Source organism: Anomaloglossus baeobatrachus, chromosome 11 (genome assembly GCF_048569485.1).
Source record: "Anomaloglossus baeobatrachus isolate aAnoBae1 chromosome 11, aAnoBae1.hap1, whole genome shotgun sequence".
NCBI lineage: Eukaryota > Metazoa > Chordata > Amphibia > Anura > Aromobatidae > Anomaloglossus > Anomaloglossus baeobatrachus.
Window position 1 is genome coordinate 11,237,049 of NC_134363.1, and position 15,523 is coordinate 11,252,571.

Below are 15,523 nucleotides of genomic sequence, written 5' to 3' on the forward strand. Positions count from 1 at the left end.
AATGTGTGAACAATCGCCTAACGGTTGTTGGGATCGTTCTTGTGGTTCGGTGCATTCAGGGACCCACTTTTCATTTGTTGCTCAGGTCACAGTTATGTCCCCGTCTGGGTTTAGAGGGGTCTCTTTTTGTTTACGGGGGCTGCAGTTTATTGTGTAAGGGGCGTCTGTTCTGAGGTCTGTAAAGTTAAAGTCATTTTAGAAGTTTGTGGTTTCTTTGCGGCTTAAAACAAACAAGGTAATGCCCAATAGTCGAGAGAATGGTTAGACATTAAATAAGAACATTCCGCTCATATCTGACTCATCGGGAGAACGCTGATTCGCAGGGACTTTTTTTTTTTCTCTGCTGCGCAGCAGCCGAGGCGGAGGATTGCTCCTTTAAGGAAAGGAGTCTATTTATAAGAAGTCGCCGTCCCAGCACCAGTCCTTCATCTGATCGTGGCCCGGACACAAACAGCTCCTAAAGGTAAGTTTAGAAGTTTTAAAACTTTTCTGTCCGAGTGTTCCAGGGCGTGGAGGCTTCCCCGGAGGAGTGCGGGGCTTCATTACTTCATTCCGGTGGACGCTCGCCGTCCCCGCAGACACCTGTATCCTGCACGAGCCGGGCAGACGCTGCATCGACTTTTTTTTTTTTTTTTTTTTATTTTTTTTAAACTATCAAGTGACTGTTGCAGATAACAAGATTGCACACAATCCAATGTCATGTGTGCTCGAATGCAGCCTATTGCTTTCTGTTATCAGCATTTACATTTTTTTTTAATGAGAGAACAGAAGCTTCTCCCCAATACCCCCTCAAGTCACGTATTCATGACATACAAGCTAGTCACATGCAGATGTGGCAGAGCTGTAATCATTTTTTTGTGCTTTGAATGCATTGTCATTCATTGTGTCACTACAAAGCTGAGGACCGGCCGTGTCGTGCCACATAGCAAACTCCACTCAGCTACAAAATATGCAGAATTGGCCAATGCAGATGTAGCAGAGTTAGGAGGGCTTGTGCAGAGCTGGATTTGCTCCACATCTAGAGCCGCATTAGACACAGATATAACGGGTGTGCCCGGGTGCTGGTGGTGTGCCCGGGTGCTGGTGGTGTGCCCGGGTGCTGGTGGTGGTGTGCCCAGGTGGTTTGGTGGTGTGCCCAGATGCAGGTGGTGTACCCCGGTAAGGGTGGTTGGGTGCTGGTGGTGTGCCCAGGTGCAGGTGGTGTGCCCAGGTGGTGGTGGTGGTGGTGAGGCCAGGTGAGGGTGGTGTGCCCAGGTGGGTTGGTGATGTGCCCAGGTGCAGGTGGTGGTGTGCCCGGGTACAGGTGGTGGTGTGATCAAGTGCAGGTGGTGTGTCCGGGTAAGGGTGGTGTGGCTGGGTAAGGGTGGTGTGGCCAGGTGAGTGGTGTGCCCTGGTGGTAGTGGTGGTGTGATGAAGTGCAGGTGGTTTGCCCGGGTAAGGGTGGTGTGCCCGGGTGCAGGTGGTGGTGTGATCAAGTGCAGGTGGTGTGTCCGGGTAAGGGTGGTGTGGCTGGGTAAGGGTGGTGTGGCCAGGTGAGTGGTGTTGTGATGAAGTGCAGGTGGTTTGCCCGGGTAAGGGTGGTGTGCCCGGGTGCAGGTGGTGTGCCCGGGTGCAGGTGGTGGTGTGATCAAGTGCAGGTGGTGTGTCCGGGTAAGGGTGGTGTGGCTGGGTAAGGGTGGTGTGGCCAGGTGAGTGGTGTTGTGATGAAGTGCAGGTGGTTTGCCCGGGTAAGGGTGGTGTGCCCAGATGATGGTGATGGTGTGTCCGGGTGCTGGTGGTGCACCCCTTTAGACACTGGCATGCAGTTCTCTAATCTGGCAGGGTGGAAGGAATGCAGGTGTGCTCAAGGGACAGATCAATGACAAGTAAGGTGGAGCTGGGGCATGTGCCACGGAAGCTCCAACAAGCCCTTATTATTGAGATCATGGGCAGAAACATGAACTTTACCCCCTTAAAAATAAACCATGGCTGCAAAGAGGGGACAATCTTGATGGTTGCAAGGTCTCTTTCCCCGTTCCCGACAAGGAATTTCCACAAAGCATCATACCTCTCCGGTGCGAGAGTAACGAACCCTCAGCTGTGTGACGTATTATGTTCAAAGTATGAAATCTCCTCCTTATTATAAGTGAGAAGGTTCTGATTCACTGACAGCAATCAGAGATCTTGGAAGCACTGAAGCTTTTGATGTGCGATCACCGTTTCTACAAGGTCACACACGATGGACGACTCTCAATTTACTTTTTGCACTTGTCTTTTGTGCATGGGAATGTTTTTAGCATGTCATGGCTGCAGAATGCACGGTTTACAACATCTATGGAGGCGGTGACAAACAAGGCTTCCCCAATGTGTCAGGAGGCCAACATATTCTGAGGCTGCATTTACACATCGCAGCTTTTATCCGCCGCAGATTTGTGCCGCCGCTGTCTTGTTTAGTGTTTTCACTTGTATGATCGCGCGGGCGATCGTAACGATTGTCAGCTTTTTAATAGGACAAAGTTATTTCCCTGCAAAATTAAGTGATTTTGCAGGGAAACCATAGAGAACCCGTAACGGCACAGGGCTGAAATGGTTAAAAGATGCTGCATGACCGCAACATGTGAACACGGCCTGAAAGTTGTTGTAATAATGAGTAAAATCAATTGTCATTGTCACATTCCTGCCTGACATCCAATAGACAGTGTGCCAACCATGCTGCCGGGCGGGAAACAGCCGGGGGGAAAAAGCCGGGGGGAAACTGGGCGGGAAACAGCCGGGGGGAAACAGCTGGGGGGAAACTGGGCGGGAAACAGCCGGGGGGAAACTGGGCGGGAAACAGCCGGGCGGGAAACTGGGCGGGAAACAGCCGGGGGGAAACTGGGCGGGAAACAGCCGGGGGGAAACTGGGCGGGAAACAGCCGGGGGGAAACTGGGCGGGAAACAGCCGGGGGGAAACTGGGCGGGAAACAGCCGGGGGGAAACTGGGCGGGAAACAGCCGGGGGGAAACTGGGCGGGAAACAGCCGGGGGGAAACTGGGCGGGAAACAGCCGGGGGGAAACTGGGCGGGAAACAGCCGAGGGGAAACTGGGCGGGAAACAGCCGAGGGGAAACTGGGCGGGAAACAGCCGGGGGAAAGGGGCAGGAAACAGCCGGGGGAAAGGGGCAGGAAACAACTTAGGGGACACAGGCAGGAAACAGCTGGGGAAAGCAGGAAGGAAACTGAAAGGGGAAATGGGCAGGAAACAGCCGAGGGAAACAGGAAGGAAACTGCTAGGGGAAATGGGCAGGAAACAGCTGTGAGAAACTGGGCAGGAAACAGTCGGGGAACACAGGCAGGAAACAGCCTGGGGACACGGGTGGGAAACAACCTGGGGGATACGGGTGGGAAAAAACTCGGGGAAACAGGCAGAAAACAACCTGGGGGACACGGGCGGGAAACAATCCTGGGAAGTGGGTGTGTAAAACCCGGGGGACACGGGCAGGAAACAACCCGGGGGATACGGGTGGGAAAAAACTCGGGGAAACAGGCGGAAAACAACCTGGGGGATACGGGTGGGAAACAACCTAAGGACACAGGCAAGAAACAACCCGGGGGACACGGGTGGGAAAAAACTCGGGGAAACAGGCAGAAAACAACCCGGGGGACACGGGCGAGAAACAATCTGGGAAAAACTCAGGGAAACAGGTGGAAAAAAACCCTAATTCATTAGAATATGAATTAGAAAGCAGATTTGTCAGGAATTCAGCAACAAATAGATACAAGGTAACAATAGCCCTATCATGTCCAGTGCCCATACTGTATGCGGTTTGATCTTATGGACAGATTCTCTTTAAAATTATGTATAAAACTTCCCACACATTTTAAAAGCTAATGATTAGTGATGAGCGAGTACTAAAAAGCTCGGGTGCTCGAAGCTCGGGCCGAGCCTCCCAAGATACTCGTGTACTCGGCCCGAGCAACGAGCCCAATGTTATCCTATGGGAGACCCGAGTATTTTTGTGAAATGACCTCCCGGCAGCATGGAGAAACCCTAAAAATGTCACAAAAGTCTCAGAAGAGTGCTCAAATGACATGGCAACAGCATGGGGAAGACCCCTTGAAGCATTTATCACTCAAAAGTCACAGCTGTGAACAATTTTGTCCGCGTTTTACGCCATTTTTACGGACTCACCAGAAAACCTTCCAAAATGACCCCAAAATGATTTTTCATGGCGGAAATGTTAAGGGCACATACCCAATAGTGAGATAGAGCTGGTGTATGTTACTTTTTGAGATCAATACATGAAAGATTTTACGTGAAAACATTGTGTGGCACTCCGATGTCCCTGAGAAGAGACGTACATGAAGGCCTCTTGAGTCTAATGTGCCCATTTTGAGGAAGTGAGTCTTTGTAGTATTTTCCTTTGCCAGGGCAGTCCTAAATTGTGAGGTTCACCAATGCCCCTGCATACAGACGTGCATGAGGGCCTGTAAACCTGAAGTGCCCATTGGAAGGAAGTGGGTGTATTATAGTATAGCCCTTAGGCAGGGAAGCCAAACATTGGGAGGCTCCACGTTGTCCCTGGATAGAGACGTGCATGAAGGCCTGTAAACCTGAAGTGCCCATTGGAAGGAAGTGGGTGTATTATAGTATAGCCCTTAGGCAGGGAAGCCAAACATTGGGAGGCTCCACGTTGTCCCTGGATAGAGACGTGCATGAAGGCCTGTAAACCTGAAGTGCCCATTGGAAGGAAGTGGGTGTATTATAGTATAGCCCTTAGGCAGGGAAGCCAAACATTGGGAGGCTCCACGTTGTCCCTGGATAGAGACGTGCATGAAGGCCTGTAAACCTGAAGTGCCCATTGGAAGGAAGTGGGTGTATTATAGTATAGCCCTTAGGCAGGGAAGCCAAACATTGGGAGGCTCCACGTTGTCCCTGGATAGAGACGTGCATGAAGGCCTGTAAACCTGAAGTGCCCATTGGAAGGAAGTGGGTGTATTATAGTATAGCCCTTAGGCAGGGAAGCCAAACATTGGGAGGCTCCACGTTGTCCCTGGATAGAGACGTGCATGAAGGCCTGTAAACCTGAAGTGCCCATTGGAAGGAAGTGGGTGTATTATAGTATAGCCCTTAGGCAGGGAAGCCAAACATTGGGAGGCTCCACGTTGTCCCTGGATAGAGACGTGCATGAAGGCCTGTAAACCTGAAGTGCCCATTGGAAGGAAGTGGGTGTATTATAGTATAGCCCTTAGGCAGGGAAGCCAAACATTGGGAGGCTCCACGTTGTCCCTGGATAGAGACGTGCATGAAGGCCTGTAAACCTGAAGTGCCCATTGGAAGGAAGTGGGTGTATTATAGTATAGCCCTTAGGCAGGGAAGCCAAACATTGGGAGGCTCCACGTTGTCCCTGGATAGAGACGTGCATGAAGGCCTGTAAACCTGAAGTGCCCATTGGAAGGAAGTGGGTGTATTATAGTATAGCCCTTAGGCAGGGAAGCCAAACATTGGGAGGCTCCACGTTGTCCCTGGATAGAGACGTGCATGAAGGCCTGTAAACCTGAAGTGCCCATTGGAAGGAAGTGGGTGTATTATAGTATAGCCCTTAGGCAGGGAAGCCAAACATTGGGAGGCTCCACGTTGTCCCTGGATAGAGACGTGCATGAAGGCCTGTAAACCTGAAGTGCCCATTGGAAGGAAGTGGGTGTATTATAGTATAGCCCTTAGGCAGGGAAGCCAAACATTGGGAGGCTCTACGTTGTCCCTGGATAGAGACCTGTTAGGTTCTTAGTGCCTCCGTGCTTGCATTTAAAAATTGCACGTGTGTGCCTGTTGGTGGCAGCTTTCCGCTGCATTTGTGTGAGTTTTGCACAAACTTGGATATAACACACAAGTCTAGTGAATACACATCAGCACAGCATTGCAAAATGCGCAAGGGCGTTGTCAACGAACAAGGAAGTGGACGTGATGGTGGTGCAGGCAGACACCGAGGTTGTGTGCAAGCTCTAATTTCGCCACAACAAAGGGCCACATCTAGTCGCTCGCACGTCCTGTCCCAAATTCTTGGGGACCGCAGCAGTACACCCCTCTTGAACCAAGACCAGTGTCAACAGGTTGTTAGTTGGATAGCGGATAATGCTTCCAGTCAGATTGGCACCACCACAAACACTCTGTCTTCCACACGGTCAAGTGTCAGTAGCCGTGATACTGCACCGCACATTTCAGAACCTGATCCTCCTTCCTACCACCAGGCCGAGTACACGTCCACGGACATTACTGATCCCACACTTGGACACTCGGAATAGCTGTTCGTTCACGTTTCCATTCACAAATTCTGGCCTCTCGCCAGCTCCTGTTGAAGTGGGCCATGACGAGATTGTATGTACAGATGCACAAATATTTGAGCAGCCACGTTCTCACGAAGTTGGCAACGTGTCTCAACAAGGGGTGGCCGATGATGAGACACAATTGTCAGGAAGTCAGGAGGAGGAGCAGGGTGCGGAAGAGGAAGACGACGTGGTGGATGATCCAGTAACTGACCCAACCTGGCAGGAGGATATGCAGAGCGAGGACAGCAGTGCACAGGGGGAGGGAGGCGTAGCATCACAACAGGCAGTAAGAAGCAGAGTGGTGGCCCCAGGCAGACGTCAGTCAACTGTTCCCCGGAACAACACGACACAAGGTGCCTGTACAAATGTTAGGTCTTCCCGAGTCTGGCTGTAATACTATTGTATGTATTGAGGATTTCGATTGCGTTAGGGCAATGACAACCAGAGACGAGTTCTTGGTGCAAGACATTTATAATATGCAACCAGCAAATATGTACATAAACGGAACAAAAACACAGTAGAACATAAATACAGGAAATACCTTCCAGGGACTGAGCGAAAGGGAATTCCCGGTACCGCGCACCGGACTCCCCCAGGGAGACCACCAACAGCAAACCCCTATACAGGGACTGTCTGGCAATCACCCCAGAAGCCCTAAATGCGCAGCAGCCGGGACACAAAAGGGCAATAGGTAAGTCGAAAAATGTCTGTACGTGATGTGAGTCCAGAGTGGTATTAAACGGAAGGAACCGGGCAGAAGTTCCGACCAAAGACGGCAAACGGAGTCCAGGTACAGCTAGATGATACCAGATGAAGTCCAGAGTCGGTGTCGGTTGTTTTCCAAGAGGATCCGAATAACAATCAGGAACCAAAAGCAGCAGGGCAGGAGCACACAGGAAGCAGTATACTCAGGCACTGGACTAAGCTTTAGGGGCGGCTTTTAAACAGATGGACAGGAAGTAGGGCAACATAACAGAAAACTCCATGTTAACAAAGGGCAAGCTCTTTCAAAAGAAAACTGGAAAACCAGGAACTCTGACACTGGCAGTTTTTTAAGTTGGCTCCAGATGATTCTAAAAAGGCCATTTGCAACACCTGCCATGCCAGCATCACCAGGGGTACCAAAACTAGCAGCCTGACCACCACCAGCATGATCAGGCACATGTCAGCCAAGCACCCGACTTTGTGGGAAGTACAACAGAGTCGAGGAGCAGTGCTTGCTGATGTCACTGCTACGTCTTCGCTGGTTGTGCATGCGAGCCAATCCCCTGTCCATGCTGCCTGCGAACAAGCCTCCTCCACTCCTGCACCTGCAGTTGCCTACGCAGAAAGAACACCATCATCAAGCACGTCCTTGTCCCAGCGCAACGTTCAGTTATCCATTCAGGAAACCTTTGAGCGCAGGCGCAAATACACTGCCAACACCCCACATGCCACAGTTCTAAATGCTAACATTTCGCGACTGCTTGCGCTGGAAATGTTGCCTTTTAGGCTGGTTGAGACAGAAGCATTCCGCGAACTGATGGTGGCAGCTGTCCCACGTTACTCGGTCCACAGCCGCCACTATTTCTCCCTGTGTGCCGTCCCCGCATTGCATAACTAACCACGTGTCACAAAACATCACACGTGCCCGGAACAACGCTGTTTCAGCCAAAGTCCACCTAACCACAGACACGTGGACAAGTGCATGTGGGCAAGGCCGCTACATCTCGTTGACGTCACACTGGGTTAATATTGTGCAAGCTGGGACCCAGTCTGAGCGAGGGACGGAATACGTCCTTCACACACCAAGTTTTGCAGGCCCTACCTCAGTCAGGGTTTCACACACACTCTACAGCTCCGGAATGTCATGCTCCTCAGCCTCCTCCTCCTCCTGCGCATCCTGATCCACTTTACCCTCCACACCAGTCCCAAGCTGTAAGTGTCGCTGGCGGAGGAGGGGACGGTGCGCTCTCCCACTGCTCGGGTCCGGCTGACGCAGCTCTACGGCTGCTGCTGCTCGTTGGCTCGAGCGATGGCCGGATCCCGGGGACTCGAGCGGCGCTACTCGCCCGTGAGTGAAAAGGGGTGGTTTGGGTTTTGGGGATATTGTCCGTGACGCCACCCACGGTTGTGGTGATTGTGTGGACACCACCGCTGCTCTGGACGGGGATCCCGGGAGCCTGTGACAGGGAGCAGCTTTGTTGTTATTTCTCCCCTACGTGGGTAGGGGGGTTGGTTGTCCCGGGGCCTGGTGATGGGGTAGAGATGGATGACAGGCGGGTTGCGGGGCCTGATGAAGTGCATGGTCGCAGGGGCAGCGCTGTGCCGCACGGCACGGAGGTACTCACTCAGCCCAATGATGATGACACAGTTCAGGGTAAAACAAGTGGCTGGATGGACAGGTCACTCGGACGGCTGCGGTTGTTCCTCCCTGCAGGTTAGTGATGACTGTCTCTCCCTGCACCGAAGTTAAGTGTTGGTAGTGATGGTTTCCCAACGGTAACCCGCTCCCTGACCTGGATATGGGCCGGAGGAGCCCCTTTTGCCCACAGGCGCTGGCCCTGGGAGACGGTTGCCCTTGCCGGTGGCTGTGTCTCCCCTTCACGGTTGTACGGTTGCCTTCTATCTGGACTTGGCTGTTTGGAAACCCTGAGGTCCCCTTCAATAACGGATTTGGCAAATTCACGGCGACACCAAGCCTTGCCGGGATCCGAAAGTCCTCTGCCAATGGTGCTGGCTTCGCTTTGTATACCGGTCCGGTACGGCCGGGTCACCACCCGTCCACGGTCCTTACGGCAGACTCCAATCGGCCTCCACTGCAGACGGTCAGCACATCCTGCCAACCTTGCTGTCCTGTCCAGGCCACACACCCGGACCAACTTCAGGCTCTTTGCTGTCACTTTTCTCCTCTCTACTACTTTCCTCCTTCCACTTCCTTAGCTTAACTCTCACTGCCTGTGTTTTCCCTCCTCCTCGGTGGGTGGAGACCAACCGCCTGGCTCCACACCCTGGTGTGGACAACAGCCCCTGGGGAAGGCAACAAGGATTTTGTGTTTTGACTATGATATGCCTGCAGGGAGTGTGGGGTGTTTAAGTGTTGTGCTCTGTGGCCCCTGGCTTGTCCAGGGCGACACAGAAGCACTGCAGCACTGCCTCGGCGAAGCGGCAACAGGCAGTGCTGAAGCTAATCTGCATAGGTGACAAACCCCACAATGCAGAAGAGGTGTGGACAGCTCTGAAACAGCAGGCAGATCACTGGCTCACAACTCTGAACCTAAAGCCAGGAAAGGTGGTGTGTGACAATGGCCGGAACCTGGTGGCGGCTTTGAGGCGAGGCCAGCTGACACATGTTCCATGCTTGGCCCATGTGCTCAACCTCGAGGTTCAGCGGTTTCTAAAGTCATAGTCAGAGCTGTCTGATCTGCTGGTAAAAGTTCGCCGCCTGTCTGCACATTTTCGAAAGTCACCTACTGCTTCAGCCGGCCTTGCCGCCTTAAGACGCCGTTTGCATCTTCCGGCACACAGACTGGTGTGTGATGTCCCCACGCGTTGGAATTCAACTCTGCACATGTTGGTCAGGATATGTGAGCAGAAGAGGGCAGTTGTTGAGTACCTGCATCACCTAAGCCGTCGGGAAATGGGTCAAACTCCACACATAACACCTGAGGAGTGGAGATGGATGTCCGACCTATGCACCATCCGCCAAAACTTTGAGGACTACAACAAGATGGTGAGCGGCGATGACGACATTATTAGCGTCACCATACCGCTTCTCTGCCTTCTAAAATGGTCTCTGCTCAGAAAACAAACATGATGCATTGCAGGCGGAGCGCGATGAGTTTCAGCAAGAAACAGTAGTGGGTGTGGGTGATGATAACACACAGCCCAGCCTCGTCTCATCACAACGTGCAGTGGAGGACTATGACGAGGAGGAGGATGAAGACATGGAGCAACTCTCTGGCCAAATTGAGGATATGACATGCAGTCATATCCTCGGTTCAGCGTGGCTGGCCAGAGGACAGGGTAGATGATGAGGAGGAGGAGGACAGCATGTTCAGTCATCGTGTCGGTCAGGATACTGAAGTGATGGCTGTTAAGAGTCTGGCACACATGGCTGACTTTATGGTAAGCTGCCTGTCTCGTGACCCTCGCGTTAAGAACATCTTGGCCGACAATCATTACTGGTTGGTAACACTGTTAGACCCACGCTAAAAGGAGAACTTTATGTCTCTTATTCCCGAGGCGGAGAGGTCAGGCAAAATGCAGCAGTTCCAGAAGGCCATAGTCACGGAAGTAGGCAAAGCATTCCCCTCACAAAACGCTAGCGGCATAGGTCATGAATCAGTGGACAACCGAGGCGTACAGCCGAGAGAGGCACAAGTCCAATCCGCCAGAGGTAGGGGAACAGTCTTTAAGATGTGTGACAGTTTTCTCAGCCCCTCACGTACCACAGCCCCTGAGGTGCGGGGTAGTGCCACAAGAAATCCTAAGTTTGCCCAGATGCTGAAGGAGTACCTTGCAGATCGAACAACTGTACTCCGACATTCCTCTGTGCCTTACAATTATTGGGTATCCAAGCTGGACACGTGGCATGAATTGGCTCTCTACGCCTTGGAAGGCCTGGCCTGCCCTGCTGCTAGCGTTTTGTCAGAGCGTGTTTTTAGTGCCGCAGGTGGAATCATTACAGATAAACGCACCCGCCTGTCAACTGAAAATGCTGACAAGCTGACTCTGATCAAGATGAACAAGGGTTGGATTGGGCCAGACTTCACCACACCACCAGCAAATGAGAGCGGAATTTAAAGTTTGCCATGTACCTCCACTCACCCATGGGTACACACTTCTGGAGTTTGGCTAATCGCTGGACTGCTCCTCCTTCTCCTCATGCGCCACCATGATGATGACCGTTACAAATTGCAATACTTAGGCCTTTGTTTCAGGTATACCCCCAGTGGTAAATTTTTTCGCCCATTCTTTGCAGAATGGACATTACAACGACAGGAGACCCACTCCTTTGCAATGGGAACAATGTTTTGAGGCCCTCATGCACGTCTCTATCCAGGGACAACGTGGAGCCTGACGCTGCCACCGACTGCCACACACGTGCTGTTTTTAAATGCAAGCACGGACGCAATAAGAACCTAACTGGTTTTTAGGAGCGACAATTACTGAGAAGTCTGACACTATCAGACACTGCTGACTGACGTGTATTATACACTAGACTTGTGCGTTATATAATAGTTTGTGCAAAACGCGCACCTGTACCCTGCCACCGACTGCCACACACGTGCTGTTTTTAAATGCAAGCACGGACGCAATAAGAACATAACTGGTTTTTAGGAGCGACAATTACTGAGAAGTCTGACACTATCAGACACTGCTGACTGACGTGTATTATACACTAGACTTGTGCGTTATATAATAGTTTGTGCAAAACGCGCACCTGTACCCTGCCACCGACTGCCACACACGTGCTGTTTTTAAATGCAAGCACGGACGCAATAAGAACATAACTGGTTTTTAGGAGCGACAATTACTGAGAAGTCTGACACTATCAGACACTGCTGACTGACGTGTATTATACACTAGACTTGTGCGTTATATAATAGTTTGTGCAAAACGCGCACCTGTACCCTGCCACCGACTGCCACACACGTGCTGTTTTTAAATGCAAGCACGGACGCAATAAGAACATAACTGGTTTTTAGGAGCGACAATTACTGAGAAGTCTGACACTATCAGACACTGCTGACTGACGTGTATTATACACTAGACTTGTGCGTTATATAATAGTTTGTGCAAAACGCGCACCTGTACCCTGCCACCGACTGCCACACACGTGCTGTTTTTAAATGCAAGCACGGACGCAATAAGAACCTAACTGGTTTTTAGGAGCGACAATTACTGAGAAGTCTGACACTATCAGACACTGCTGACTGACGTGTATTATACACTAGACTTGTGCGTTATATAATAGTTTGTGCAAAACGCGCACCTGTACCCTGCCACCGACTGCCACACACGTGCTGTTTTTAAATGCAAGCACGGACGCAATAAGAACCTAACTGGTTTTTAGGAGCGACAATTACTGAGAAGTCTGACACTATCAGACACTGCTGACTGACGTGTATTATACACTAGACTTGTGCGTTATATAATAGTTTGTGCAAAACGCGCACCTGTACCCTGCCACCGACTGCCACACACGTGCTGTTTTTAAATGCAAGCACGGACGCAATAAGAACATAACTGGTTTTTAGGAGCGACAATTACTGAGAAGTCTGACACTATCAGACACTGCTGACTGACGTGTATTATACACTAGACTTGTGCGTTATATAATAGTTTGTGCAAAACGCGCACCTGTACCCTGCCACCGACTGCCACACACGTGCTGTTTTTAAATGCAAGCACGGACGCAATAAGAACATAACTGGTTTTTAGGAGCGACAATTACTGAGAAGTCTGACACTATCAGACACTGCTGACTGACGTGTATTATACACTAGACTTGTGCGTTATATAATAGTTTGTGCAAAACGCGCACCTGTACCCTGCCACCGACTGCCACACACGTGCTGTTTTTAAATGCAAGCACGGACGCAATAAGAACCTAACTGGTTTTTAGGAGCGACAATTACTGAGAAGTCTGACACTATCAGACACTGCTGACTGACGTGTATTATACACTAGACTTGTGCGTTATATAATAGTTTGTGCAAAACGCGCACCTGTACCCTGCCACCGACTGCCACACACGTGCTGTTTTTAAATGCAAGCACGGACGCAATAAGAACCTAACTGGTTTTTAGGAGCGACAATTACTGAGAAGTCTGACACTATCAGACACTGCTGACTGACGTGTATTATACACTAGACTTGTGCGTTATATAATAGTTTGTGCAAAACGCGCACCTGTACCCTGCCACCGACTGCCACACACGTGCTGTTTTTAAATGCAAGCACGGACGCAATAAGAACATAACTGGTTTTTAGGAGCGACAATTACTGAGAAGTCTGACACTATCAGACACTGCTGACTGACGTGTATTATACACTAGACTTGTGCGTTATATAATAGTTTGTGCAAAACGCGCACCTGTACCCTGCCACCGACTGCCACACACGTGCTGTTTTTAAATGCAAGCACGGACGCAATAAGAACATAACTGGTTTTTAGGAGCGACAATTACTGAGAAGTCTGACACTATCAGACACTGCTGACTGACGTGTATTATACACTAGACTTGTGCGTTATATGATAGTTTGTGCAAAACGCGCACCTGTACCCTGCCACCGACTGCCACACACGTGCTGTTTTTAAATGCAAGCACGGACCCAATAAGAACCTAACTGGTTTTTAGGAGCGACAATTACTGAGAAGTCTGACACTATCAGACACTGCTGACTGACGTGTATTATACACTAGACTTGTGCGTTATATAATAGTTTGTGCAAAACGCGCACCTGTACCCTGCCACCGACTGCCACACACGTGCTGTTTTTAAATGCAAGCACGGACGCAATAAGAACATAACTGGTTTTTAGGAGCGACAATTACTGAGAAGTCTGACACTATCAGACACTGCTGACTGACGTGTATTATACACTAGACTTGTGCGTTATATAATAGTTTGTGCAAAACGCGCACCTGTACCCTGCCACCGACTGCCACACACGTGCTGTTTTTAAATGCAAGCACGGACGCAATAAGAACATAACTGGTTTTTAGGAGCGACAATTACTGAGAAGTCTGACACTATCAGACACTGCTGACTGACGTGTATTATACACTAGACTTGTGCGTTATATAATAGTTTGTGCAAAACGCGCACCTGTACCCTGCCACCGACTGCCACACACGTGCTGTTTTTAAATGCAAGCACGGACGCAATAAGAACCTAACTGGTTTTTAGGAGCGACAATTACTGAGAAGTCTGACACTATCAGACACTGCTGACTGACGTGTATTATACACTAGACTTGTGCGTTATATAATAGTTTGTGCAAAACGCGCACCTGTACCCTGCCACCGACTGCCACACACGTGCTGTTTTTAAATGCAAGCACGGACGCAATAAGAACCTAACTGGTTTTTAGGAGCGACAATTACTGAGAAGTCTGACACTATCAGACACTGCTGACTGACGTGTATTATACACTAGACTTGTGCGTTATATAATAGTTTGTGCAAAACGCGCACCTGTACCCTGCCACCGACTGCCACACACGTGCTGTTTTTAAATGCAAGCACGGACGCAATAAGAACATAACTGGTTTTTAGGAGCGACAATTACTGAGAAGTCTGACACTATCAGACACTGCTGACTGACGTGTATTATACACTAGACTTGTGCGTTATATAATAGTTTGTGCAAAACGCGCACCTGTACCCTGCCACCGACTGCCACACACGTGCTGTTTTTAAATGCAAGCACGGACGCAATAAGAACATAACTGGTTTTTAGGAGCGACAATTACTGAGAAGTCTGACACTATCAGACACTGCTGACTGACGTGTATTATACACTAGACTTGTGCGTTATATAATAGTTTGTGCAAAACGCGCACCTGTACCCTGCCACCGACTGCCACACACGTGCTGTTTTTAAATGCAAGCACGGACGCAATAAGAACCTAACTGGTTTTTAGGAGCGACAATTACTGAGAAGTCTGACACTATCAGACACTGCTGACTGACGTGTATTATACACTAGACTTGTGCGTTATATAATAGTTTGTGCAAAACGCGCACCTGTACCCTGCCACCGACTGCCACACACGTGCTGTTTTTAAATGCAAGCACGGACGCAATAAGAACATAACTGGTTTTTAGGAGCGACAATTACTGAGAAGTCTGACACTATCAGACACTGCTGACTGACGTGTATTATACACTAGACTTGTGCGTTATATAATAGTTTGTGCAAAACGCGCACCTGTACCCTGCCACCGACTGCCACACACGTGCTGTTTTTAAATGCAAGCACGGACGCAATAAGAACATAACTGGTTTTTAGGAGCGACAATTACTGAGAAGTCTGACACTATCAGACACTGCTGACTGACGTGTATTATACACTAGACTTGTGCGTTATATAATAGTTTGTGCAAAACGCGCACCTGTACCCTGCCACCGACTGCCACACACGTGCTGTTTTTAAATGCAAGCACGGACGCAATAAGAACATAACTGGTTTTTAGGAGCGACAATTACTGAGAAGTCTGACACTATCAGACACTGCTGACTGACGTGT

The 15,523-nt window shown here is 50.1% G+C and overlaps 1 protein-coding gene across 1 annotated transcript in view; it reads left to right on the top strand.

Moving 5' to 3' along the window:
- The first annotated feature begins 380 nt into the window (after positions 1-380).
- LOC142256233 (uncharacterized) overlaps positions 381-15,523 on the top strand; it is a 58,368-nt gene continuing 43,225 nt past the window's right edge. Inside the window, exon 1 of the mRNA XM_075327812.1 lies at positions 381-463. The gene's annotated coding sequence lies outside the window, so the exon portion shown is untranslated. The remainder of the gene's footprint in view (positions 464-15,523) is intronic.